Source organism: Motacilla alba, chromosome 4 (genome assembly GCF_015832195.1).
Source record: "Motacilla alba alba isolate MOTALB_02 chromosome 4, Motacilla_alba_V1.0_pri, whole genome shotgun sequence".
Lineage (NCBI taxonomy): Eukaryota > Metazoa > Chordata > Aves > Passeriformes > Motacillidae > Motacilla > Motacilla alba.
This window is the reverse complement of record NC_052019.1, coordinates 54,651,374-54,678,995: the sequence shown is the minus strand read 5'-3', so window position 1 is coordinate 54,678,995 and position 27,622 is coordinate 54,651,374. Positions and strand designations below refer to the sequence as shown.

General features: G+C 39.5%; 1 long non-coding RNA gene across 1 annotated transcript; it reads left to right on the top strand.

Annotated features, from left to right (window-relative positions):
* The first annotated feature begins 3,412 nt into the window (after nucleotides 1-3,412).
* Nucleotides 3,413-27,375, top strand: LOC119700793. The gene is made up of 5 exons (XR_005256881.1): nucleotides 3,413-3,511; nucleotides 17,347-17,575; nucleotides 18,408-18,686; nucleotides 24,309-25,003; nucleotides 26,574-27,375. It is a non-coding gene; the product is annotated as an uncharacterized LOC119700793 (long non-coding RNA).
* Nucleotides 27,376-27,622: the final 247 nt, after the last annotated feature.

Here is a 27,622-nt window from a genome sequence, read left to right as displayed (position 1 = left end):
CTAATATGCACCTCAGGCAATTAAACCAAGCACAGCATTGTATTAGGGTACTTGCTGCACTTTGGACAGCCTGGTGAATATGTATTTCATGCAGTCCATGCAGCAGTGCCAATGATCCCAGATTGAAAACCAGCTATATCTTTGGTGCTTCTCTTTTTTGTTTTTGGTTTTTTTTTTGACTACAGAATCCTGTCAGGTCTGTGCAAAAATCTGCTGAACACAAGCAAAAAAGGTAGGTGGGTGCTAATAAGAATGGCTTGAAAGCCTGTTAATGTAAAATCCAGAAGTTTCTTATTAAAGAATTTAGAAGTATTCTCAAAGCTAGCACCAGCTGCCAGTGCTGCCATGCCATAATTGTTTAGATGCTATGGTAACAGACTAACAGAGGTAGTTTTACAACACTTTACTTCATTTGACCATTGCATTTACTTTAAATTCATATGCACCTACCTGTGGATGTTTTAGGTTAAAGCTCCAATGAATTCAAAATCTGAAAAAAAGCTTAGTTAAAATATCCACATTTCACTCAGTTAATACAGAAATGAAGCATACTCTGCCAGTCTGTGCATTATCTCTTAGTCACTCTCACCTCCTATTCCTCTAACCCAGACACAACTTTTTTATCGCTTCAAAGAAACCTGACCAGAAGTTTTGATAAGTGAGTGTGAAAGAAGACATGATTCCAAGATTAAGGCAAAGAGTTCACAGAGACCTAAGAACTGTTCTGCTTCTGTTCTACTAGCAAAAAATAATACATAAATTAAAAAAGTTAAAAAAACCCAACCAACCAAACAATAAAACTTCACACAATATTCCCTAGGTACACTGATAGTAACACTTTTGTGACAAGCAAGGATTGCACGTATCTCAGATGTTCTATATGAGGCAAATGACAGGTCAACATACCTAACACCTCAGGTTTGGTGTCTGAAATCAACCCCATCATCCCTTTAGCTCTGCCTCTGGGGACTAAAGAAAGGCTCTGTTAATTCAGTGTTAACAAAACAAGAGCAACTAGGATAGCTGGTATCTACACTCAAACAGGACTGAATAAACCTACCAGCAATGAGGTTGGGTAGCAGCTACAATTTAAATTAGATAAATGTGAAGTGATATGGAGTGCGAGAAAAAGCCTAATTATTTTTCACACACTGCTGGGATCTAAATTACCTAGAGATCTAAATTACCTAGAGTATTTCAGGAACAGATCTAGCACTTATCATTTGCAGGCTGGCGTGCTGCTGAGATTTCAGAACAAGAAAGTGATTGGGCAAAATGATAAAAAATTGCAAGAATTGCTAAAAGAAATACTGGATCAGACTAGGATTTTATGATTTGGTGGTACATTTTCCCCCCTTAATACTGTGCACAGGGTAGTCTGTCTGAAATCCAAACTCCTGTGTGCCACAGATGGTAAAGTTTTGTGTGGACAGGGGATAAGAGAGTGGAGGAGAGATTAAATTTTGAGAACAATTAAGACAACCAAGGCTATTTAGTTTAGGAAGGAAGAGTATAAAAACGACCACCCAAAATAATGAATAGTTTAGGGGGAAGAGATCTGGTATTCCTCCACAGCCAGTCCCAGCCCCATAATGCAATTACAAGAGACAAGTTGATTACACTGACAGGCAGAAAATGTGAAATGAACAGAAGGGAAAGTGTTTTAAAGTAGCACATTATCAGTCCATGGAATTCAATGTCACAGGAAATTGTTGAGCAAAAGAATTTAACAGGATTTTAAGAGGGTTGAGTTATTTATATTGACAGGTAAAACTTTTGCGCTTACATGAAGTTAAGTCAAGAGTGTAAGGGACTTTAACCCTTCAGACAGCAGGAAACTGTGGGCAGGGGCTTGCAGAGAGGCATCAGGATGCACAAATCCAAGGGAGATTCTCTTTCCTTGGAACTTCAGAGATGGCAGAGTGCATGTCAGAGGAACCTTCACATTTCTAGTATTTGGTGAGGAAGGAAGAGGAGAGGATACTCTGGAATTTGTTCAGATTTTCATTGTGGTCAGGATAACATGTAAGATCCATGTGAGCTCTTCCTAAAACACCAAATCTCCAGCAATATTTAATACACATGCACCAAAATGCACTGGACATGGGGTGCTTGCTTGCAGAAGCTGGACAGTGCTCACTGCAGGTCAGCCCCTCCCTGCTCCTTCCTCAAGCAGTGATCATATGTGCTCAGCTAAAGCACAAGCACCACAGTGCCCTACTACACACAATGAAGACTAGATACCTAGATTATCTTCTTTTCAATTGTTTTGCAACTTTTTTCAGACCAGGAAACAATGAGAAAATATAATGCAAGTATTGCACAGTGTCTCACATTCCCTTAATCCAAATGAAGCTGCAATGAACAGATGTGCAACATGTTATTACACAAATCATATACTTGTTTGAATGGGACATTTTAGTAAGGAAGCATTTATAAGGAAACAACACTGTTGCTGCTAGAAAATATGTGACTTATTGAATTGCAATGTTTGGGTATTTTTTTTAAACCAGCTGAAACTAAGTACATTACCAAGCTTAGAAATCCTACCAGGCAACGTGGATTGCACAATTAGCTGCCTAAACACCTTAGCACTGTGTTGTTTTGGTTCTCAAGAGTTATTTAAATGTCTAATTCCCAGTGAAACTGTTAGGATCAAAGGTGCCAGGTTCCCTACAGTGCAAGGATATTATTGTCAAGCCCAATAGGCATATTCACAGCATACACCCTCTTCCACATCTGATGCATCTCAAATTAATGTTTGTATTTCTCATATTGCTGTGAACTTAGGTGTGGATTTAACTCCCAGTGAAATCAGCAAGGCCTAAACACAGACCTCAGGTTAAACACATGTGAATGGATTCTGAACGAGATGAGAGTATTGAGCTATGATGTTATGACATTACAGAAGGATAATGACCTAGGCAGTACCAACCAGCAGCTTGGTGGGTTTTCATTTGTGTTTCCAAATTGTTTGATGCATTGTCAAAATGTCCCTTTTAAGAGCTCTGGAGAAGCATATTTCCCTGGTTTTTCAAGAGATTGCTTTCATCAGTTCCTGCAGAGTTTCTCTAACTAAATCAGTGCCTCATTTTAATACATTTGACACAATAATGCTCTGCAGCTGCACACAGAAGGCACAGATAAACAGAGCAGTAAATTAACAGGCCTCTGAAAACTTCCCAGCTAAAATTCTTGTCAGATTTTCTCAGTTACAAAAATAAAAGGAAGAAAATCTCCAAAACCCTAATAAAACATCCATCAGTGCTTTATTATGCATTTAAAATTCAGGTCCAAGCAGGTCGTGGTTTTTTTATCCATTCTGACTTTCTGAAAGGCATTTAATTGATATTTAACTCTTTGATACACATTTAAAGGGAAAGTTAACAAGACTTGGAACATTTCTGAATGACGAGAAAACAGCCCTCATATAATGCTTGTTTTTGTACCTGCTTGCTGACTACTCAGAAAAAGAATTGTGGCATGTTAAACAATTAGAAACCACCTTCAGGTAAGATATGAGCCTGTGCCAAGGTTGACATTCCAACTAAAGTAATATCTTTATATTTAAATGTCTTCTTTTATATCACTTGAAAGATTATACTTCTGACCTGAACCCATCCACTGCCTTTGGTGTGCTGTTAAATATTTCCCAAGCTACTTCCCAGTAGGTCTGACTTCCAAGTCTGAAGTCCATCAGGGTGACAAGTGCTGGGGCAAACCTGCATTACTGTAAGAACCTAATTTTTCTTCAATTTGGTTAAGAAATTTTGTGAGAAAACTTTTTTTCCTATTTAAAATAGCTTTTAAGTTAAATGGAAACTCACACTAATTATATTTTTATTCAAAGCACATCAGGTTTATGGCAAAAGACTCATATATATCAGTTGCAATTTGCTATGAAAACAAGATAAATTGTTTTTGGTCGAGACTTTTGCAGAGGAAAAACATTACTTCCTAGCTATTGCTAAATTTGCTCCTGATCTAATAAGGAAAGTACAAAAGAAATAAAACACAAGAGAATATAAAGTTTAGCCATTGATTATGCACATGTGGTTGCCTGACTGGAAGGAGGAATAAGCTGGGAGATGCATGTCAGATTCCTTTATGCACAAATTTGCCAAATATCACAAGGGGTGTAGCACACAAGCCCGTGTAAGAAACTTCGCCACTCTTGCAGAAAGCTGCAGCACTTTAATGCAATGTGCTAAATGAAATTTTATGCCCAGAAGATTCAGTTAACTTCTGAGCAATGTACTCTCAGCAATATTTAAAACTCACTCTGAAAGTCTGCAGCTGGCAGCTATTTTCCACTCACCAAATGTATTTCCTTTTTCCACATTTTAGGTAACTTTTTGCTTGCCTCTCTACTCTGGTAGGTCACAGCAAATGAATCTCTCTGCTTTCATTTCCTGACTTTTTTTCCTCCTGCTTCTTCTCCAGTTTTAGACAAACACCTGCAGCTATCCACTGGCAACCTTCCCTCCCTTTCCTCTGGTGGGTAACTCTTGCTTTGACAGCATTTTATTGTCAGGTACTGCTTGAGCTCAGGAGCCTATGCAATGCACTGTAATAGGGCAATGTCTGTGACACATAATATGGAGGAATCACATGTTTTTACAGATTTGGTGCAACTGTGGTTCTTGCTCCTTTAGTGTGTGCTTTCATTCCTGTCTACGTCGGTCATTTGTCTTCTGCTATAAAATAAAAGTTTATGAGGGCATAATGATAGCAGTTCTCTATCCTTCCATGCATATAAAAATCTCAATTTTCTTCCACTGTTCAGAGAGGAAAATGTGCACCCTATGAGGTTTGGGGATGAATGCTCACCAGCCCCTAAAATCCATAACTACCTGTCCTACCTATCCTGGCAGGGTCACTTCTTGCCTTTATTCCGTAAAAGCAGGTAAACAGTGATTTGGGATCTGCCAGTTCAAAAAGTGATATCCTAGTTTCTTTGTGTGAATATTAAACTTCTCATGAGATAATAGTGAAGAATGGAGATTCATCTTAATGTTCTTGCTCAGAGGCTCAGCTGCAGACACTGTCCAGTAACTCAGCAACTGATGCATGTCAGAGATGCCAACACATTTCTGCCAAGCAGAATGCTCTGTTGCATTCACTTGTTAATGAGGATATCCAAGCACTGCATGTCTAGCCTGAGCATATTTATACTCTCTAGGTTGAAAGATGTTAGGTGAGTGTTCAAGATTTGTGATGACAGTAGCATTATGCTTCTAAAATTCCTGTTTAGTTTTCCATTTTCCAAGGAAATGGATTCATGCAAATAAATGGGTTGTAAGGCTGGGATTTTCAGAAGCACTTAGCATTGGCCTGTATCAGCTATCTGTATTCCAGAGGGAGTCTGCTCCTGACATCAGTGCCAGCAGACTCATGACAGTGATGAGCACTTTGAAAGACATTCCCCCCCCAAAAAAAACACATCATTTATTCAAATTTATTGTGCAAAGTTAAACTGAGGGTGCATGTAGCAGAAGCACTCAGCACCCACAATTGAGACCAGCCTCTTTACAGAATATAGTCCTTGTCTACAGAAATCAATTATCTTAAATAGTAATTGTTCATGCTACTGGAGTACCTAGATCCCTTTCTGACACAACATCCTACAGATCCTGCCTGAGCCATGATTAAAGATAAGATATAACTCCTGGCTTCAGTGGCTCAGAATTGGACCCAGAAAAAAGACAGTGCGTGACTCCAAACAGACAAAGCCTGGCTGGAAACAAATCTGTCAAACTCAACACCTGCTGGCTCCTGTTCACTGAGCCAAGCTAAAACAGGGCTCTGGTGCAACTACCTGAGGAAATGAATAAAGATGTAAGCATGTGGCAGTGTATCCATGTGAATCTTTGGTCACTGTTTTTGTGTGCAGAGGTACAGAATGATTCCATGTCTTTGTCACAGGAATACAAGGAAACAACTCTGCACTCATCACAAGCCATTAAAAATAATAGTCTGCATATTCCCAAGATATTGTTGACCACTTGTATTACAGTGCTTTTATTTCTTGATTAATTTTTATTTTCATTTTAGCTAAGAAAATTTTCTTCATTAAAGATCGCATATAGACCATGCAGTATTTGAACCTCTTAAGGAAACTTGTCTGGCTCACTAGAAACTCATTCACTAGAAACTCCACCTAAATAACAGTCTCAGAGCAAGAAAATACCTACAAATTCTCCCCTATGTGCAGAGATGTTCAGTCTTTTCAAATCTTAGTAGGAAAATTCTTATCTTTAATTTTTTCTACCTGTCCGACCCCTCCAATTTAAAAAAGAAAAAAATCTGAGTAAGAAAGATGCTAAAATGTGTTAGAGTGTGTTAGAAAAGAAAAAGAAAGAAATACAAAACCTGACACTGGGGAATTTCTCAGCAGAAAGGTTGGTTATGTAAATCTAAGCTTGGAGAAGCCAGCTCCTGGCTACATCCCCCATTTGCAGGATAACACACTTGCACTTTCATGTTTCTCATTGGGCTCTGTGGAGCACTTGGACCTTTGGCCCAACTCCAGAAATGCATTTGAGCTCTCCTTTTGTCAAAGCAAGTTTGTAAATATTTCCATTTTCACTTTCATCCAGTAGCAGGGGATTGTCAAGAAATGAGGGAACCTCAGAGATCCCGGCAAGAGTCCCCAGTCAACACCTACAGGTGTCCTGGTCTAGCTGGATCACCAGTGCAGCTTTTTTTTGTTTGAAGGATGAAACTTAGTGAAGTTTCTATTTCCCACACCCTGGCCTCTTCCCAGATGCCCGTGTGGCTCATGCCACAGTGCTGATGGAGCAGAGCCAGAACAAGGTGACTGCAGCAGACACCGGCGCTGCACTGCTATTTCCAGCCCCTACATTGGAGCAATCCAGCTCCTCTTTGAGAGAAGCAGCCCTTATTAATTTGGTGACATGTGCACATAAAAGTTCCGGATTCCTAAACAACTCCCCCAGTGCCTCCCCCACAAGCTGAATAATAACCATCTGGTGGAGCAATTTTTATAAAGTACAGAGATGCCAGAATTTTTTTGGCAAGGTTTTAATCAAATTGAAGAAGGCAAGCCCACAAACAACAGACTCCTTCACTCCACAAGCCTGATCCATACACAGACATTATCCCTCCTGTGCTTTGGAGGAGTCTGGTGTCCTGTGGGGGAAGAAACACCACAGCGTATAATTGTTTTGTTAAAAATCATGCTTATTGGGGAGCAGAATAAATTCCACAGATCCTTGTGTTTCTAGGATTATCACTTCCCTTTTTATGATTCTGAAAACTTCTCAATCTTTGCATGTTTTGTGTCTGTGTGAAACTGTAATTGCCAAATACTCTCCAAGTTTTATTTCGGTTTTTATTTTCTGTAGTGCACTTGCTTTGCAAAGTTTCATTCTGTGAGTTTCTGGGTGAATATCAACTGTTCAGATTTGGAATTGGGATGTTTACATGCAAAGTCCTTCTTTGACAGAGTTTATTCCTCATGGCCATGAGAAAAAGCACCATTTTGATGCAGCTTGGACCGTGCTCTAGCAGTTGGAAAAGATGCATTGACGCTACAAAATGTACACTGACTTTAAGGCCTTGCACTTTAAAAATACCCTCTGAGCAGCTCACATGTGGACTATTCTGACTCCTTTCCCAGGGCAAAGTCTTTTATAGGGAATATTATTTAATCACAGTTGCAAACAACTTTGAGAGAGAAAATTATACCATGCTCTGGAGTTACTAGGCCCTCCAGAGCTGCTCGTACACTTACACAGGCAGGTGTCTGGGGTTTCCTTCTGCTGCTGCTTGCTCTTGAGCTGGAATGGGAATGCTGTGTTCTTTTATCTGAATGGACAGCACCTTCTTTCATCCTGTAAGGTCAGTGCTGGGGGACTCCTGCCTGGAAACTGGCTCCACCCAAGAGCTGGAGCTGGACTGCGTTTATACAAAGGCAAAAGGGCTCCTCCACACCAGGAACAATCTCCTCTAGCGTGGACTGGGGGTTGGAGCAGTCATCCATCTTCACTTCAGCTCCTCCCTCTGCAGCCAGTATTTACACGGCCTCTGCTGAATGATGGCAGGCAGGCAGCTGGATGAAAGCAATGGCTAGTCTTGAGTAATTGGCAGCATTTCAACAAATACAACTGCTAGAAAAGATGTTGTGCTTGGCTGAAAGGTCAAGCCCCTGCTATCTCTTTTTCTTGATTATCAAATTGCCAGAGTTTGCATTTCGGGGATTTTAATCTCTTCCTTACACAAGGGAAACAGTATTTCATTTAAGATAGAGGCCCTTCTTCAACACCTCTTCCACAGCAGGGTGTTGATTTCAATACCACATGTCAGAAATAATCAATCTGGTTTTATTTCAAGGTTAACTAGAGGAATTTTATTGCTTTTGAGTAGAGAATTAATATTACAGAGCAGAAATAGCATATCCACTCAAAGCAAAAGTGCTTTGGCCTCTGGAGTTAATGGAGAGGCCTCAGCAATCTGTGACAGATATTGCTAATCTTTTGCCTAAAATTAAAAGAATGTAGAAATAATTTCACACCTAAATCAACAAATGGGGTTGGCCCCTTTCTCCTTTTTTTTTTTTTTCTCAGCTTTGGGAGATCTTTGCTCTGAGCAACTGGATTCAAAGCTTCTCTTAATGTTTAACTTACATTTAAAAATTTGCAAGTAATTATGAAGTGTTTTCAGCAAGTCCAATGAGTTGGCTCGTGATCTAATTTCCCTCATACAGTAGTTTAATAAAGCTCTGTTTGTACAGGCAGGAGCACAGCTCTCTGATTTTGTAGTCCTGCGAATCAGTCTCATTCGCTGCCCAATCCCTTCCACCTTGTTCATGCCGAGGTACAGTGGCTGCATTTCTGAGAGTGGGAGCAGAGAAACTTTTGTTTCAATGCCTTATCTGAACCCCAGACAGAAAAACCACCTGCAATTTGTATTTCATGAGTGCCACTACTTCCCATTTCTGCCTCCACAATCACATCAGCATGGTGTCAGAAGGGAAGATTTTTTCCAGTAATGGGCCATCTGACAGACTTATCAGGAAACTCCAAGCACATCGTTAACATTTTCTACCAGAGAAGCCTTGACAGTGTCTGTGCTCATTCATCTTTTTCCTGCACCCCACACCCGATTCATCACACTGAATACTCATTCTACTGCACTGCTAAGCTCCTGATGAAAAACAGGGACAGCCCAGGTTGCTTCAGGAAAATGTCTTAAATCCATTTGTTATTTGAATGAAGAAAAGGGTGTTTTGTTTGAGGAGCTAACAAGTGAGGGAACATTCCAGACACTCTGAAAGAAGCCACCAGCCTTTGGTTATGCAAGCTGAGAGCATCCCAGTAAAATCCAAAAAGATCATCCTTGTCATCTGTTGTTGACATGCCTGACAAAGTGATACCTACATTCTCACAAACATCTAATGTGACAGAGATTTTCACAGAGAGATTTACTGTGACTGATCATAGAACAGGGTAAGAGATTTGTAATATTACAAATTTTCCTTCTCTTTTCCCATAATACAGCTGTATTTTCAATGTTAAGTGGAGCCAAGTGCTACTAAGGGAGCATCTGCCTTGCTAAATATAACAGCCCCAAGTGGTTGATGGCCTTTTATATTGTACTGCTCACGGCTGTGTTTGCCTACTGTAAGTGATAAGGGTAAAAACCTAGTAAATATTAAGCATATAAGGGGAAGAGGGGGAGGGAGGGGGAAAGGTGTTTCATTAAAAGATTTTTTTTTTAACGAAATATTTTTAGGGGACGTGCTGAAGAACTAGATCTCCATGTGACAAGACAGTTTGGTATTTGGTTCAAGTAATGTCTGACATTTATTTTAAAGATTCAGCCTAATTTTTTTTTTTTTTTTTTTTTTAACTAGTGGTAGTAGTAGTAGTCATAGTAGTAATAACATTTCAGTCTTTTGGTTTGTTCTTGTTCTGCTTTGGTTTGAAGTCAGTTGTATCCCTTTCTTAGTCTAATACCAAATCAGACATTCTCTATGTAAGTAGTGCAGTCAAAATGCTTGGAGGGAAATCAGCAAAACCCACTTTCCTTCCTGCAGTGATATCCTTCTCCTCTTCACAGTCAGTCATAGACTGAAAAGAACTTGTGTCCCAGAAAAGATGAAAGAATTTTATGTGTGTCATAATATTAATCATCCTTCTAATATTATAATAACATTTGGAGAAATTCCCATAACACTGGATGACTTCTAAATGAATATGTTATTTTTCTTAATAAGAGCTTTCATAAACCATCATTCAGCCATTATCAAAAGCTGAATACCTGTGCATACTGTGAATTTGGTCTGCTGCAAAAATGTTGGTTTTTATTGACTGATGGACTACATAATTGGAAAATGTAATTCTTTGCATAAGAAAACTTTAGGGTTCAGGGTTCCTATTTGGAGCTTGAGCTGTAGTGCTAATAAAAGAGAACTTTACAGAAGAATTTCCTATTTGGCTTTGTGGAATCAGCAGAAACCAAGAGCCAAGCTCTGTTATGGTGGCTGGCATAATTTCTACGGCAAAACAAAAGTTTCAAGCACTCCCTCAGAAGTTGGCTGAACCCCTGAGCTTAATTAGCAAAGTAATTGGTCTCTGGTTCACATGGAAGAATTGTGGTATGGTCGAGATGCAGCATGGTACAGATGACGTTTAAATCAGGTTTCCTAAATATGCACATTTAGTGTACTTAATTGACTGTAAAATAATTATTCTGTGCTGTATAATTATGTTGTGGCAGAGACCAAGGCTTCTAAACATCTCAAAGGCAAATGTTTACAGGGCCAGAATTAAGACATTATTCTCTCCTAAAATATACAGCAAAACAACAAAAGTGTTTTATCTCCACAATGAGGTTTTTGCATCAGACTTGAGGCTATATTTAAGATTCTCTCATTGTTTTCTTCCTCTAATTTTCTACCCTTCCTCATGCTATTTTAGTTTAGCAATACAGGTGTAAATAGACTTCAAACCAGAGGTAACAATGAGGATTAAAATCTCTGTATGACATCAGTGGCTTCAGCTAGAGTACAATATCTAAATCTACTCAAGTGAGAATTTCAGATGTTAAAAAATTAGGCACCTCCTTCAGCTTGATGTTGAAGGTGGATGATGGGACAATATCTCTTTGAGTGCTGATCTGTGAACAGACCAGTGTTAAAGAGAGAAATCTGTTTTCCTCCTATTTGAGAATTGTAGCTTAACCTTGGCTGGGGGAGCATGTTGCCGTGTGAAGTGTTCTTCTCCCCTGGGGGAGAAAAGCCAGGTGGGAGCACTGAGCACAGTTATATTTTGGGGGAAAGAAAAAATGAAGTACCAACTAGAAACCTGACTTTCACAGCTGTCCCCTCATCTAACACTGCTGTTTATTTTCAAATGTATCATCAATACAAAGCAGTGTTTCTTCACAAAGGTGTTGCCTCTATAAAAGGTTCAGCAGGTGTTGTATCCTCTACCTGGATGGTTAGGGAGAAGCACATTGTGTGGAGCAGTTGTATTTTCAACTTGCTTTCCAGAAACAACAGGCACTAAGTCTTTCCATCTGGAAATCCAGTAGTGTTTCCCAGCAGTTCCATTTATATGGACCACATCATTCTTCCTCCAAAGTTTTTCGGTGTGATTTGCAAGACCCACCTAACTAATGAGCCTCATGTTCTGCCCATCAGGAGATAGTGAATTTGTGGAATTAGGGCTGCCTCTGCTTACCATGGGTGCAGAGAAATCTGCATGCTATCATCATGTCAAGAGGATAAAATTAGTGGCTTGAGCAGTGGGAACTGCAGATGAGGCTGTGTTTGAGGTTAGCTTTATTATGTTATCAACGTGGAGCATAGAGCCCTGAACCAGAGAAAGCATCTGCACCTTTTCCAGGGAGCTTGATGTAGAAGTGCTGAAACTCTCTAAAACCCCTCAGGAACAAAAACATCTGGAACTCCACTAATAACAAGACAAGAGAACTGCAACATTGGCAAGCTTTTTAAATAGACAAGGATTGACATAGCACAGGAAAAACTGATTTATCCTTTTGATTAATAATAAATTCTGTTGCCCTTTCAGAAGGCATCTTTTAATATTTATCACATATCTTAGATAATAGAATACCCCAAATATAGCCCATTAACTTTAAACACTGGAGGACAGGCTTTGTATGTGTAGAAAAAAACGGGAGACAGATTTGATAAATTATTGGTCATGGAGTATTTGAGCAGCCCATCTTCTCCATTCTCAAATGCAATAAATTTTTTAAGATCAGAGTGTATGTCAAATGGAGTTCATAAAGTGGAAAATGACACTATTTACTTTCGTCAAATAAAATGCTGTCAAAATTTATGGCTCTGCACCTCAGAAATCTGTCTGAATGCTACTGCTATTTTGTAACACTTAAGCAACCCAAGCTAATAGGGCTATAAACTAAGTTATGCCAGCAGAAGTTCCTAATAAATTAGATTTTAAAATCTTAAATTCATAAATTGAAAGAATACTCCAAGTTTTTGACTGCTCTGTAAGGGGAAATGTTGTAAGCTTATAATTAAAAGAGATGGGAATGTCATCTGAAGTCAGCTGAGAAACCTGACCTGTGTCTTGACCATCATACTCCTTGAAACGAGATATAATGGCTTTAACCATCTTAACATGCAGATAATCACATGTAAAGGTAATAAAAATGGTCCTGATCCAGTTTTGCCAACGTGGTATTTAATTGCACAGTGTCAGCTGGTTTCTTTAGTGTTGATACAGAAATTACTAGAACAGTAGCATGTACGGCATCCCTGTTTCAACTGCACTGAGGCAAATTTGGCCTATGCATCCCCAATCTCATATTTCCAACTGAAATGATAATTAATACTGTGATTTTTTTGGACAGTCTTGATCCACCACAAAACTATTTTTTGTGCTTTTTTCTACTCTCCCCAGTGTGAGGAGTTCACAATTGCCTGTCTCAAACACTCTTAAGATCACAAATTCCTACTGTGGCAAAGTGTGTTAAGCAAAGATCACCCCAAGTTATGAGACAGATGTGGTGGATATCTGAGACCACCAAAGCTGCCTCCCCTGTTCCCCCTTCTTTCCCCTGACCCAAATATGACTCCATGGATTCCTGGAATTCTTATTGGCCATCTGATGGGAGCTTGAGATAAGAGATAAGATAAAGGCGGTACTATTGTCTGAGTGTTATCTCAGACCTAGAAGGAGGTAAACAAAGCCAGGGGTACACTAATAATGGATACAAAGAATCCTCAGGGAAAGACAACTCAGCAACTGCGCTGAAATCAGCTAATTCCAGCAGGAGGAGAACACAACTCATTGACTCAACAAGAGAAACCCACCGACACAAAAGAAGAAAAAGACTGAGCACAGCATTAACTAACATTAGAAGCAAGGGAATCATTCAAACAATAAGATAATAGAATTGTGTAGCCAATGAGGATTAATTCCTCTGTTTGCCAATATAAAATTGTGAAGTTTCCAACGACATTGGGACTCACATCACCTCTGAGGTCTGGAAATGGATATGTCTGCTGCAGGTATGTTTTGGAATGAGGCTTGGATGCTCTTGTAATTGTAGAAAGCTGTGTAGAATTGTAGAAAGCTGTGAAATAACTCCCTTGTAATAGGGCCAAGGTACAGTGGTGGCACTTATCTTCTGCATCTGTCCACAGATCACCTTGCTGCTTTGATTGGAAGAATCCAGCCTGAATAGATGTTCATCTAGTTAAAAATCTGAGGTGTAGAATTAATACCTTTGTCAGTAATATTCTGATTTCCCTTGATAGATGCAGCAGCTTGGTAAAACATCAGTAGAAGTCTCAGTTAAAAATTTGTGCCCTGTATCAGAAGGATAACTTAAAAATATAGTCATCCATACTTGTGAGGAGTTCAGGTACAAAGACAGTCAATGTTCTTTGATGTTTCTTCTATAAAGTAAAGCACTGAGCAGCTGGTAATCCTTAAAAGGCTAAATGGTGACTTGGCTGAGTTTTTTCCTACCTGACTCTGACTGTATCTCCCATTTATTTCCTCCAGTCTGTAGTCAGAGCATTTACCCATTAAGTGAGCAAAAAGCATCAGGCTGGGGCTGGGTTCTGTGACCTGACCTTCCCTCCAGTAATGTATATTGAACTGCTACAAGCCCAGAAATGAAACACCACTTGGCCAAGAGACAACAGAAGGGGGACAGTGCAACTTGCATGAATGCAACAACTTTCAGTACAGAGCCTCCAGCAGCAATAGCTTCCCTTGATGTTAAACATGAACCAAAGCCAAATTAGGAAATACATTTGGGTTTTTTCTCCTTCCTCCTAAAACAGTTTGGACTGAGGCCCATTTTCTTTTTCCGTGCTCTAGCTAGGAATTCTCAGTTAGCATTCCTGCTAGAGGAAATATAATACCTGCACTTCCTACTGCTGAGGAATCTGGGCAGATATGAGCCCCAAGCTCAACCCCCACATAAACACACAAATTCATCTTTAAACTCCCTCTCTAATTTGAGTGGTAATCAGCGTGGGTAGTCACCATCTGATAATTATCTGGCATTGAGATGTTGTTAGCCAGATTTCTCCCATTTCAAGACGCTTTATAGAGTTGCGTGATGACAGGAGGAGGATGAGAGCCAATCGTGAGCCCCAGAGTGCACAGCATTCCCTCTACAAGGAGTCTGACATTATCGGCAACGCAACAGGGTGCAGAATCTCAAGTGTGAGCAAATGAGGTCGGGTCCAGAAAATATGGGCCTGTGTGATCCAACAGCTTACACATTACACCAAACAGATTGCTGCCATTAATATTTATCCAGGGAAACTTGAGATCTGTGACTCAAGAAAGGACAGCAAGTTTATAATAAATCACTACGCTGTTTATAGTTCTGCAACAGAAAAGTAAATGAAATGTCTCCTTTCCACGCACGATCTTTGACAATGATTATACTTAAGAATGAACATCCTACAAGCCTTTGTAAACTAATGCCAAGTAATAAGGATTTTTCTGTTTTATGTTGGGATTACAAGTCAGCTTTCTGTGGTGAACCTTCTCAGCAGCACTTGAGACTGAGACAGGGGAAGACTCAAAGCCTAATTTATCAGACTATAATCAGGAGAAGAAATTTAAGATGCAGAGAGCTATTAGCTAGACCTGTCCATACACTGTAATAATGTTCTTCATGCTCTCCCTTCAGTAACTGACAGGAGTATTTAATATAGTCTCTTATTTCTCAAAACCAAAGCCATCCATGCTGAAATTAGTATGGCTTTTTGCCCTGTGAAAACCCTGGTGCAGTACAGGAACAGAAGAATGCTGTCACAGGTGTATATAACACCCCTTGCTCAGCTGATGCTTGTCCTCATCCACACAGCTCACCAACAGACCTATGGAGCAAACATTTCCTTCTTTTTGTAAGTCCAGGGTGCTCTCATATGTACTTCACAAAATGTAAAACTGTATCTTTTCATCTTATTAGTATATTGCATGAAATTATTTTTGCAATTATCAGATGTTTCAGATTGAGTCTGACATTTAATCAACTACAAACGCAGCTTATTGCTTGATGTGTTCAAGTGCCATGAACATTATCCCTTAAATAGAACATGTTTTGTTTTATGGTTTAATTAGTTACTGCTAAAAGACATTATCTTATTGCACTCATGCTTGTCTAGATTTTCTCTTTGCTGTAATTGGCAGATAAAATACAGGTATAGAGTATTAGCAGAAATCAAGTGTGTATAATTTCATGCATTGTAAAGATTTGCAAATAAAGATGTTTCTGAGGGTAATGAAAGAGTATGAACAGGTTTAGAAGAAATTAGCAGGCTCTAATGTTATCTTAGAGCACAAAAGTGGAGGAAAAGCAAAGAGCATTTTGGTGGTTTTGGTTTTTTTTAAAATCACAGCAAGGCAACTGTTCAGAAGTACAATGTGTTGGCACCCACTCCATTTCTCAAATTCCTATGAAGATGTGCAAAATGGAGATACTCTACTCTTGTTTCAGTGCTGGACCACAGTAGGTGGGATTCTCTGCAGTGTTTTTCTGGTTCTATCTAAATCTGCTCCAGCCAGCTTCATGAGCAGTATCAGGCTTCGATAGCCTTGTCCAAAGTGGCTGTGTGTTTGCTGCTACCTCAGCAGTGTGTACAGCTTGCAACTGCATGGTCACACTCACCGGGCATGGTAAAGCTGGGAATGCAAACATCGATCTTTTCTTCTTATGCTAGAGGCAATGTCTCCATTCCTATAGTTCCTACATGTTGTGCTTAAATACAATTGCAGCTTAGCCCAGCTGGTCAAAGTGGAGCACAGACTTGTTCTGCTTAGCTCAGTTGTCCTCTGTACTGCAGCCATAGGTCTCTTTGTCATCCTTGCAGAAGGCAGTTTAAAATAAGCTGGTTTTCAGTTTTCAGTATCAAATTCATATGACAGTGACCCACATCTCCACTGGAAAATCTAGTTGTAATGAAACTCAGAGATAGAGGAAAACCAGTTCTGGATGGGCATCTTTGGGAATTGCTATCCCAATAAACTGTTATAACCAGAAGTGCTTTCTGGAACAGTGTGGTGGAGGCCTGAAACTTGCTGCAACTGCAGTGCATTAATAAAGTTTAGGATATCAATTCAGCAAGCGCACATTGAGACTTGAAGGATGTAGATGTATTCTTCATCACCGAAGTCTGAAAATACAGCTGGGCAAATTCTTTTCAGAAGATAAAAAGCTCAAAAATGTGATTTCATGAATTTTTGGGCTGAAGTTGACAAAATGTTTTGAGGAAAAAATTGTAGGCTGTAACATCAAAGTACTTCAATGTTTTCTTAAGTAGAGTTTTCCACTTTTTACTTAGGAGTGCTGTTCATAATTCAAAATGGGGGAAAAAATCAACAATCTGAAGCCCTAGAAGAACTCATTTACTTTAAAGCTTGCCAACATGTTATGAATAGACTCCACTCTTTCCTTTTGGATTTTTGGTTTAATAAAAGTTTGTTTTCTATCTGCCCAAACCGGCAGTTTCTTTTCAATTTCATCATCACCACCACCACATTATTTCACTCTCTGTTCTCTTTCTTCATTCATTCCCACTGTCTTCATGTTGCAGCCAGGACATAGTAGAGTTTCAAAGCCTATCAAGTCACATATGAAAGTCAAATATGCTAATGCTAACATTAATAATTCTAAGACATTTGCAGGCAGGATTAAAATGCAGCAATTTCTTTGACGGAGGAAAAAAAGGCTGATCAATCCTCACAGCCAAGCTTAGACCATGAGCTTTTTTTAGGGGATTTTACTCAGCATATTCTCCTGCACAGGCAGACTAGAGACATTCCTTGCACTGATTTCCTCTCTGTCCCTTTCCTCCCCCAGCTTCCTCCAAGCTCACATCACAGCTCGTGTATGGCTGCAGCGGCTGCGTTCTTGTAAGGCTCATTTGTCACTCCCTGCCCACCTACTGGACTCGTTTCTGTAGTCACTACTGAGTTATTAATTAGAGTCATCTGGGGAGGCACAACTCATCACTGCTCCCTGTTCTGGGAATTCACTGGAGAATAACATCCGTAACCAGACCTTCCAGAACATGCATGGCACTTGAACGGTAATCCTTGCATACATTTTTCTCTCCCACAGGCATGCTGTTGACCTTCAAAATCTAGATTATTTATCTCATATTATTTACTAGTTCTGCATGCCATTGATTTTGTTTTGTAGGAGACTTCTCTTTGACCTATTGTTGTAGCTCTGATGTAGGAAATACCTTTTTTTTCCTCTTCCAAATAAGAAAAAAAGTCAGATGAGGATGTTTGAGAGCTTAGTGAAGTAATTAAAATAATCTTTAAATAAACACATATTAGGACTCTGCAAAAAGAAAAAGAGAATAAAAATAAATGAAGAATGCATTAATTGGAATATTCTAATTCAAAATGTATTACTCTTGCAGATGTTGACAAACCGTATTGTAGACAAAATTAGCCAATTTATTATCCACATTATAATAATCAAGGATTACAAGGTTAAGGGTGTGAAATCCCTTAAAATCTCTGTTGTGTTCCAGGGTATATTTATTTCAATTATTTAAATCTGAGAACCAAAATGTACTGAGCTTATTAAATCCTACCAAATAAACTGCATATGAATAAAGGGGAGATGTGCCAGACAATAAGAAACACTAGTATCTCTTCCCAGGTCTTTCAGGCCTTTCATACAACTCTCCTCATTTGTGTTTTAATAAGAAGATTTTCTAATTAAGAGATTTGTGCAGGATCAATGTCCTGCATAGGAAACAATGCCGTGGAAAGTACTTATGTTCCTGATGCAAATGTATTTCTCCTATCACTGGCCTACTTTTTTTTTCAGTAATGAATTGATACTTGTGTTGTATTACTTATCTAGTGGCACACATTCATTTCAATGCTTTCATTTTCTGACAGGACTTAGATTTCCAGGAGCATCTATTGGACCCCCAGACCATAGAAAGGGGTTTCAGCGAGGCACTTTGCAGAAGATCCTCAGAGGTTCTACCACAATTGTAAATGATTCTGGAAATTCCTAAGCCCCAAATTGACCACACTTTCTCTACTTCACCACAGAAGAAGTCTCTTGAGTCTCAACAGTCACATAATCACAGAAGGCTTATTCTTGTATGCATCGTATTTGGAAAATATCTTTATAAGCAAAAACTTACTTGTGCAGATGTTCAGAGATACCAGGTATCAGAAACCCCGAATATCACTGCAACCAATGGCCTGTGAATACAGAGAGAACCCCTTTCTGCCTTCTCGCTTTCAATTTCCTTTGACACTATATAGAGTAAATTTCATCAATACCCTCAGAAAGTCCCAATGGCAAAGCCACAGGCTGTAAACCATAAAACATTTCCAGTCTAGTGTCATTTACACAACTTCACCAAAGGCTTCTTCTGCTGATTAACTAGTTTATTACTTAATAGACCACAAAAGTCTGTAATAAAATGCTCTCCTGGCAATTATTATAATTAGGCATACCTGTCATTTTAAATCTGATTCTGCATGCATCTCCAGAGATTTAACAATTCAAGGTAGATCACCAAGTAGCTGGTTGAGTTAATTATTTGAATAATCTACAATTCAGACACTTAATATTATACCTACATATTCCCATGTGTGCCTGCATTTTCTGCTCATGTCTGCAGAAGTTTGGCAACGCTGAAGGGAAGCTTTGCTGCGGGTTGTAACAGTACAAGATAAGGGCATTGTTAATCATTGCTGCTGTGGATTCTTCTGTCCCCAGATGAAATGGGTTGGCATGAAGACTCAGGTGGATCTGGGCAGTCAGACCAGGGCACAAAATCAAGAGCTGAAACACTTAAGCTACGTGAAGTTGAACAAACAAGTTTAATCTTGACTTGCCACTTCTAGAGCTGTGTGCTGGTTTGACCCTGGCTGGATGCCAGGTGTCCACCAAAGCTGCTCTTTCACTCTCCCTCTTCAAATAGATGGGGGAAGAGAAAGTTTAAAAAAATCTTGTGGGTCAGGAAAAGGAGATCTGTTGGACTTAGGGGAAAGCTGCTGGCAGCTTCCCAGAGAACCTATCCCTGTAACCCTGCCCCACCACTGCAAAAACCTTATCAAGCAAACCCAATAAACAGCGGTGATAAAAGAAACCTGTGTCTTAGGTGCAAGTCCTAAGGACAAATCCAAGATCCCTTCAGGTTTCAAGCAAGAATTTTTCAGTCTAGTGGTAGAAACTGGAAATAAAATGTGCTCAGAAGCGTATGAGAGCAACCACCTAAAGCATTTAAAGGAGCTCGGTGAGACCATCACTGTAACTCTCTTATTTAATGGTCTCCACTCTAATGCCTCCTCCTTTTAGGAAGGAGAATTGATGGCCTATACCATTTAACCTAACAAACATATGCACCACTCAGTCTGTTGAAGGAAGAAATTACCCAAATGCCCACAAGGTCTATTTTTTTTTTTCTGAGAAAACATGGATGGGAGACTAGTGCTTAAAGATGAAGTACATGAAGGCCACAGAGATTTTTGGCTGTTTCAAATCAGGAATATGCTGCCCTGGCAGACCTGGCACAGGCTCTGCTGTGACTCAACTACTGCTAGAGTTGAGCAGTGTCAAAAACACTGAAAGAGATTTTGGTGGTCTCAGTTGAAAACTTCAGTGTCCTTCCTCTTCCTCACTCTTCTTCCTCCTCTTACTTGTAGGAGAATCAGACCTGCCCTTCCCTCCAGAGAGGGATCATTGAGATCAGGAACAGCAAGGCAGGCCCTGAACTGTAATGATAAGCTTTGTGCAGAAGGTCCAAGACAGCAGTAGGAAAATGAATCCCTTGAAGTGAAGGGAACAAATAAGAATGCAAATCTATTCAAGAAATGAAAACAATAGTCCTCATGATCTCTTTTGGGGGGGAAGAAGACAGCTGACCTGTGATCTGTAAATTCTAGAGGTTGCTGCTTATCCTTAATCTTCCCTTTCTTTAAGAATTTAAAAATAAGATATGAAAGAAGACTGCAGCTTTCTCCCACATAATAAGGTAGTAAAACATGATATTCATAAAGGTCACTGTGCCTTAGCAGAGGAGGAGGGATGGATTTCTATTACTGGGTTTCTCTCTTCTGTCTGCTTTTGTATGAATCACATGCTGACGTAATTTGAACTTAGAGGACACTTGATAAAAAGATAAAACATTTGTTTACCTCACTGTGCTTGCAGACTACACTGACAGAGGCACTGCTATTTACAGAGAGGTGGGTGATGCAATCCACCTCTGCATATTCCAGGAAGTGCACAGGAACTTTGAAGGGGTTGGAAGCATCATGAGACTCTCCCCTCCTTTGAACCTCTTGTAGTTGGGAGCAAACAATATCTCTTCCATAGCCTGGTGTGCACCTTTCCTGATCTGCACCAACAGGGAGAGCAAGGGCTAACCTGGGGAACTGCAGAGGGTTCATCCCATCCTCAGGTTGTTTACATGTGTCCTTTGCAATGTGACTAATCCTCGAGAAAGCAAGTGCCTGGAAGAACCCAACCCTTCCTCACTACAGAGCAAAAAGATCGTCTTTTAAGTTGCCATATGTGAAGCTGTATTTTTTAGCAAGTGTCTAGCATAAGATTTTTCCAAGTGGTGATGTGCAGCAGGCAGTTCATTAAGCCGTATCTTCATCTAATTGAGTGTTTTTCCACTTACAGTATCATTTGGCCAAAAGCCAAATGAGAACTTATGAGGTAAGGTACGTGTCATGTTCAGCACATCCCAAATCCTGCAATACACCCACAGAACTACAGATTGCAGAGGCTGATATGAGCCTGGGAGATGGCCTCAATCTGAATTGTGATGATCTGCATTTTCATTGCCACCTGATGCACTCCTGAGGCTGCAGTCACATGGCTCCAATCAAAGGAAGTCCTTGCTAGTGTAAATTTATTTTGTGTTGATAGCAGTAGATAAGAATAATACACATAGCACCTTCTATTGAAACCATATGTAAAATCAGGTTCATATTTTAATAAAAATGTACATCTCTAAGGAGAAATATGAACAGTAAAGGTATTGTTTAGCACAAAAAAAGGTTGGAGAAATTATGGATGCCACCATATAAATGGTAGTTCAGGGAAGTTCACTGAGCCTGAAATGTTGCAGCACTCTAGGTTTAAACCCTGACCCCTGGAAGGTGCATTCTTTACAGTTACTATATATCCATGAAAAATTGTGTTTTCTGTGGAAAGTGTGACTGGTTCTTGTTGCATCATTATGTTTTCTTTCCCATAGAGAAAAGGAAATAGAGACTTCCCTGACTAAGATTTTGAAAACAGCCAGCAAGGGTCTGGTCTGATCCTGCTGAGGCAAAAAGAATTCTTACATCAGATTTCTGGAAAGAATCAGAGCTGTTTCTGCACTGGAGGGTTTAGAAAACACTGTCCTGCTGTTTGCAATCATGCCTTTACAAAATAATTAACTATATTTTATGTTCTACATGTTGTTTCACAGCCTTTGTCAAATGATCAGGAATTTACCATTAGAAAAGGCTGACTTGCATTTTCAAAAATGTGAAAGAAACCTTCTAAAATACAATATGTCTAAATTAAATAATATTTCAAATTTCTATTTGTCTGGGTATTCAATTGATAGATGAACGGGCTTACAAAGTCAAACATTCATTTGCATGTGTCTGCACAGATAAATCCCATCAAGCCAGCTTTTCAGGGTCCTTGCTCAAGGAGCTCAAGACTTTTTCCTGATTTCCAGGGAAGGTGACTCTCAAACAGGGCCCAATGCACTTCTATTTTCCATAACTAATGCCTTCAAATTGACAGCCTAACGTCTTTGAAAACAAAGATTCGATCGTTTTTTCACAGCACTTGCTAAGGTAGCTCTCTGTATAAGAATATAACGTCCAATAACATTTATTACAGTGTATATTTTGAGGTACAGAAAAAATTGTGAGGAATAAAATCTCTCCTTTGCCTCTGATCAAGCACGAAATACCTATTATGTATTTCCACTTTCTCTGTGTGCCAGACTATTCTTTGCTTCCAGCCTTCCCTTCAAAATTATGCATGCAATTCCCAAATAATGTGACAGAAATCTGTCGGCTCAATGGGAATCAATGAGCAAGGAAAAGACATCAGTCTCAATAGGAGCATAAGGTCTGATGGGAAAAAATGATGGCTCGGTTTCTCAAAAAGGCCAAAAGGGAAATCAATGGCGCAGTTAAAAGATCACTGTGCAGAGGAACTAGACCAGTCTTTGACAACTTATTTTTTGCCATCTTGTCCTCCCCACCCTCCAGAAAAAAAAAAAAAAAAAAAAAAAAAAAAACCAACATAATCTATTTTAGGTGTCCTTTGGACAACTAAATACTCCAGTCTTCCCAAATGAGGGATGTGATCATCTGAAGCAGTTCTGTTGCTAAGAAACTTGCTAACATTAAAGCCAGGACAATATTAATCAGCCTTCTGCATTCGTTAAGGCAACCTCCCAGGGTCCTGTGCCTTCTGTGCTCTTGTGAATTGGCTGCAAGTTGAACTTAATAAACTGATTCCATTCTCTGAAGAGTTTGCAAACAGCAAAGTAAACATTTCACCTAATCACAAGCTCCCAAAAACAGAGCTGGCTGGGTCAGTGAAGAGAGGCTTGGCTTCTTGTAATAGGGAGCTCACCCAGAGTGAACAGTCTTAAAAAATACTCTGTAGTTTTTTCAGGGATCTTGCACTAAACAGTCCTGCTGAATTTCAGTGTTCTTTGCTCATCTGTCGCTGGACAGAGCTCCATGCAGTTCATTCAATTGCCTACTTTTATAGAGAATGTAACTTTTTAAACCACAGTATTGAATTCCAGAAATAATGAAAATCCATATCATGGGCTGTATAAAAAGTTTACTGAAAGGTAATACCATTTCCCCTTAAAGTACTGATTACTGTGGCACAGGTTCAATGAGTTAAATGATGCATGCTTGAAGAAGTGGCAGCTGATTTTGCCAGAGAATAAGTACGATTTTAGGCTTTTGAGACTGGAGAGTTCACTTGTGTAAGTCCATGGCTGGAGAAAAGCACTGGGGTTAGTAACCTGAGTACAGGACTGGTCACCAGGAGTGCTTGGTAAAGGCATATTTGCACAAATTTTACATTTTTTCTCTTAGACGGGGGTGGGAGATAACAAAGGCATTGTGAACAAAAAAGCTTTGAGAGTAATGTGTTTCAGTCCACATAGATTTTTCCAAGAGAAGAGTGATGTTCTTGAATTGGCTGAAATTTGGACCCATTTCCAATTATTTCCTGTTAGTAAGGTATTGTATTTCTCTGAGACTGATACACACTGACCTCTACTCCTGCCTCAACATATGGTGTCCTTTTTCCATAGAAACTCAATAGCACCCAAATGCCTTGTGATTGATCTCCTTTGAATGTTAACAAGCAAAGAACATGCCATTAATAAAATCCAAAGTATGAAAATCTATCTGTCATCAGTATGATGAATCTAGCCCATAATTCCACAAATCAAATCCCTCTGTGAGAGCAATGGTTGTTCACAGATCAATTTGTGGATTCAGAGTAAATCAAAAATGAACTGCCCAGAAGCTAAACATTGAGTCCATCTAATTTAAAAAATATTCTAGTTGCTAGGTCAGATTATTCACACGGAGTTAGTGTATGGCTTGCTTATACCTACAGCTGCAGAGTGGAGTCACCATTTTAAACACTCTTTCCAGCCAAAAGTGGGTATTTGGCAAGGCTGTGGAAATGAGCCATCACATAAGGAATGAGCTGGATGTGGACATTTGCTGCACTCCCAAGGTACAAGTTACTATGGCTGATTTTTTTCTTCTTGTTTTTTACAGATGAAGACGTTGGAAACATTGCCTATTTGGGGAGAAAAAAGGGACAGTCTGCAATAAAGAGTCCTTTGACCTCTAAGCTGATACTAAGTATTCAATCATCTTTTATTTTTCTTGTGCAATGGCTTTCTTTATGTGTGAACACGACAAATGAAATCCAGGACATGCAAAGGTGGATCTTGTTTTCCAATGGCTTTCCCTATTCACCCTAGGAAGAACTTGAGTTCCCAGGCAGCTAGACTTAGGTTGCCCAAATAGTGCAGGAAGAAAGGTGTAAAACTGAAAGCAGAAGAAAACCTTTACAAATTTGCTGTTAAGAATCAGTTTTTGGAAATAGTGTCCTGGGTTTGTTTTAGAGATTCTTTCATAGGAAACTTAGAATTATTTCCATGAGGACAGACAATACTTGAACCTTTGCCAAGTGAGTGCTCTGCCTGCTATGCCACCCTCTCTGCTTCCTCTCCTGCTACAGCCAGTCCCTGGGACTTGAATTCCCTTCTGCTAGAACAAAATTTTCAGCAGCTCAGCTACTCCAGCTCAAACAGCCTCTTGCCAAGTTATTAAGGAAGTTTCCAAAGGGAAAACTTTCAGCTCTCCTACTCCACTCTCTGCTGCGTATCTTTGTCAACAGCTCTAACCTCAACACTGTTACAGAAATTATGGACTAAATGTCCAGTTTTTGAAGGAAAAAGGCTGAGGTGAGTATCTTATCCTAAGCATGAGGTTGTTTTCCTTCTTTCTGCCTTTGCAGATGCACCTGATAAAAAAGTGTTTTCCTGTCAGTCCTCTCTCTTCAGTGTTTGGCATTGCATGGTATAAGCATTCCTTATCTATGCTGCATAGTCCCAGCCAAGCCATGGCTTTCCTTAGTGTGTGTGTGCTACAGCCAGGGCACCCTGTAGATCATCTCACATGGTGCAAGCTGAACTGTATCAAAACACAAAGGGAAAATCCTGTCCACTCACTGTGGTGATTAACCCCAGGATGTTTGCCGGACTGAGCAATGCCTCTGGCACTTTTGAGCATGAAGTGCCATTGGCTGGGAGGAAAGAGTTGGCAGGAGGACAGGAAACAGCACTCTGCCTTCTCTATATAATCGTCACCATATTTTGTTCCCTTTTGTCAGCAGAAACCACCTAATTCAATATGGATACACAGCTAAGAGCAATAGGGAATCAGAATCATATTTTACAGATCAGGCACCAGTAGAACTGAGCACTTACATAACTCTGTGAGGTTCTCACATGTCAGTCTGTGTTTGCCAGAAACAAAGAGCAGGATAATCTCCAAAATGGAAAGCCAGTGTCCAGTTCAACCATTAAAATCTGGCAGAAAAGCAGAAAAGCTTGTACTGGTAAAAACCAGCTGCTAGAGAAAAGAGGAATAAGGCAGAGGAAAGGAGACCTGAGAGCTGAGCCCTCAGAAGAAGATTTTCAGGCGTCCAGCACAGCAAAAAAAAAAAAAAAAAAAAAATTAAGGAAAAGCTTTTACTATCACTAGTAAACAACAAACACAGGTGATCAGGGAAATGCAGGGCTTGATGGAGAAAAAAATAAAAAAGTGTGCATGCAGACAATAACCTTGTAGATGGAACACTAACCTCATGTCAGTCAGGGAATACAAGGTACGGCCTTAGCCAACCACCAGTAAAAATGAAACCAGGCCAGCACAAGCTGTGAAGACAAATAAAAGCTTCTGCAGTCATAGAAAGCAGTAATCTTGCTGAGCGGACACTGTAGGCTTTGAAAGACAGGGCAAGCATACAGAACCAGAAATCTCAATGACTTCCTTACATCTATGCTCACCAGGGAGATGGGAGGAAGCAGGAATAATTTTGCAGCATGTAAACAGGGAGAGGAGAAAAATAACTAGCAAGTGAGGAAGGCCCTGGAAGAATCAGAAGGGAATTAGATCTGTCCAAAAAACCCCAGATAGCTTCTGGAATTGAAAAAATAGGACATTTTCAATATTTTCATTGATGTTGTCTGGGGACTAAAGAGAAATTAATCTGACCTCCCCTGTTTTAAGATGGTAACAAGGGAGGAACGATGAAAATACAGCCCTTTACAAAAAGGTTCACAGATGGATTCAAGTGAAATCATTAGCTGATTTTGCTCTTTAATAATGAGATACAAATTAACTATTCTGTTTCTTTAATAAGTAAATAATTATATCTTATAAAAATAAACTTCAGAAGATTTAGGGAGATTTTGTGTCCAAATGAAGTTCAGATCTTTTTCCTCAACTGTTTGGCTGTTGTTGTTTCAGAAACCTCATCTTTAACAACCAACCCTCCGTTCAGCTGGAGACTGCAATGAAATCACAAATCCACAATGAGGACAACAAATTCTTTCTACAAAAACAAAAGCCATGACACAGATTTAACATCAGCAGTTTTCCAAGATTCAGAAGAGGGCAAGAAATTCTGTGGGATTGCCAAATCTTACTTGAAATCGTGTCCTTCATAAACAAGTATATGAAACAGTAGAAGATAACACTGTCACTGTTAATTCAAGACACTTGGATATTTTAATCTTGAGGCTCCACTAAAATGCATTAACTGCCATGAAACATGACACAGTCCCGGATTGTCTTTTTATGGGGGAACATAAATACCATCAAACTTGTGCTTGAGTGCTACAAAAGAAATGTGCTTTGCATGTTGGATCTTTGGTAGAGATTTCCTCTGACACACTGATGACATTTTTTTTGCACTTACATTGCAATATGTGAGATTTTACCTTAAAATTTCCTGCCAACATATGGCTTTATATTAATATCACATATTTCACTTAAAATGAATCTATGAGGACCAACTTGAAAATATGAACCAAGCACACCCTGATGGAAAATAAGGATAGTCACAATCTTTAGATTTTTTTTTCAAAGTATCTCACTTGCCTTTCAGTTAAATCACATTTTCACTAGGACTGACTTCTGTCTTTTTTGTTTGCTACTGGCAAAACTGCCTGTATGAATTAATGCAAAATAGAATTTGAACATTACAAATAACATGTCTCTGTTCTTTCAGTCACCAAAGATAGCAACTGACATTTTTCAATAAAGTTGCTTTAATTGCTGTGCAAAACCTTGTGGCTTGGTTCTGTCCTCCTGTGTGGCTTCTCTAACCTTGGTGGTTTGATGTGATGAGTAAAACCAGATGTATAAATCCAAAAGAAGGAAAAAAGCATTTGGGCAGACATTTGGAGCAGTAAGCAGTGCAATGTCTGCTCTGATGGACCACAGAATCGTCAGAAACAGGGTGGTGTAGAGCTACATCCCACCAAAACAGCCCTTTTGCCCAGGAACTGGGGCAG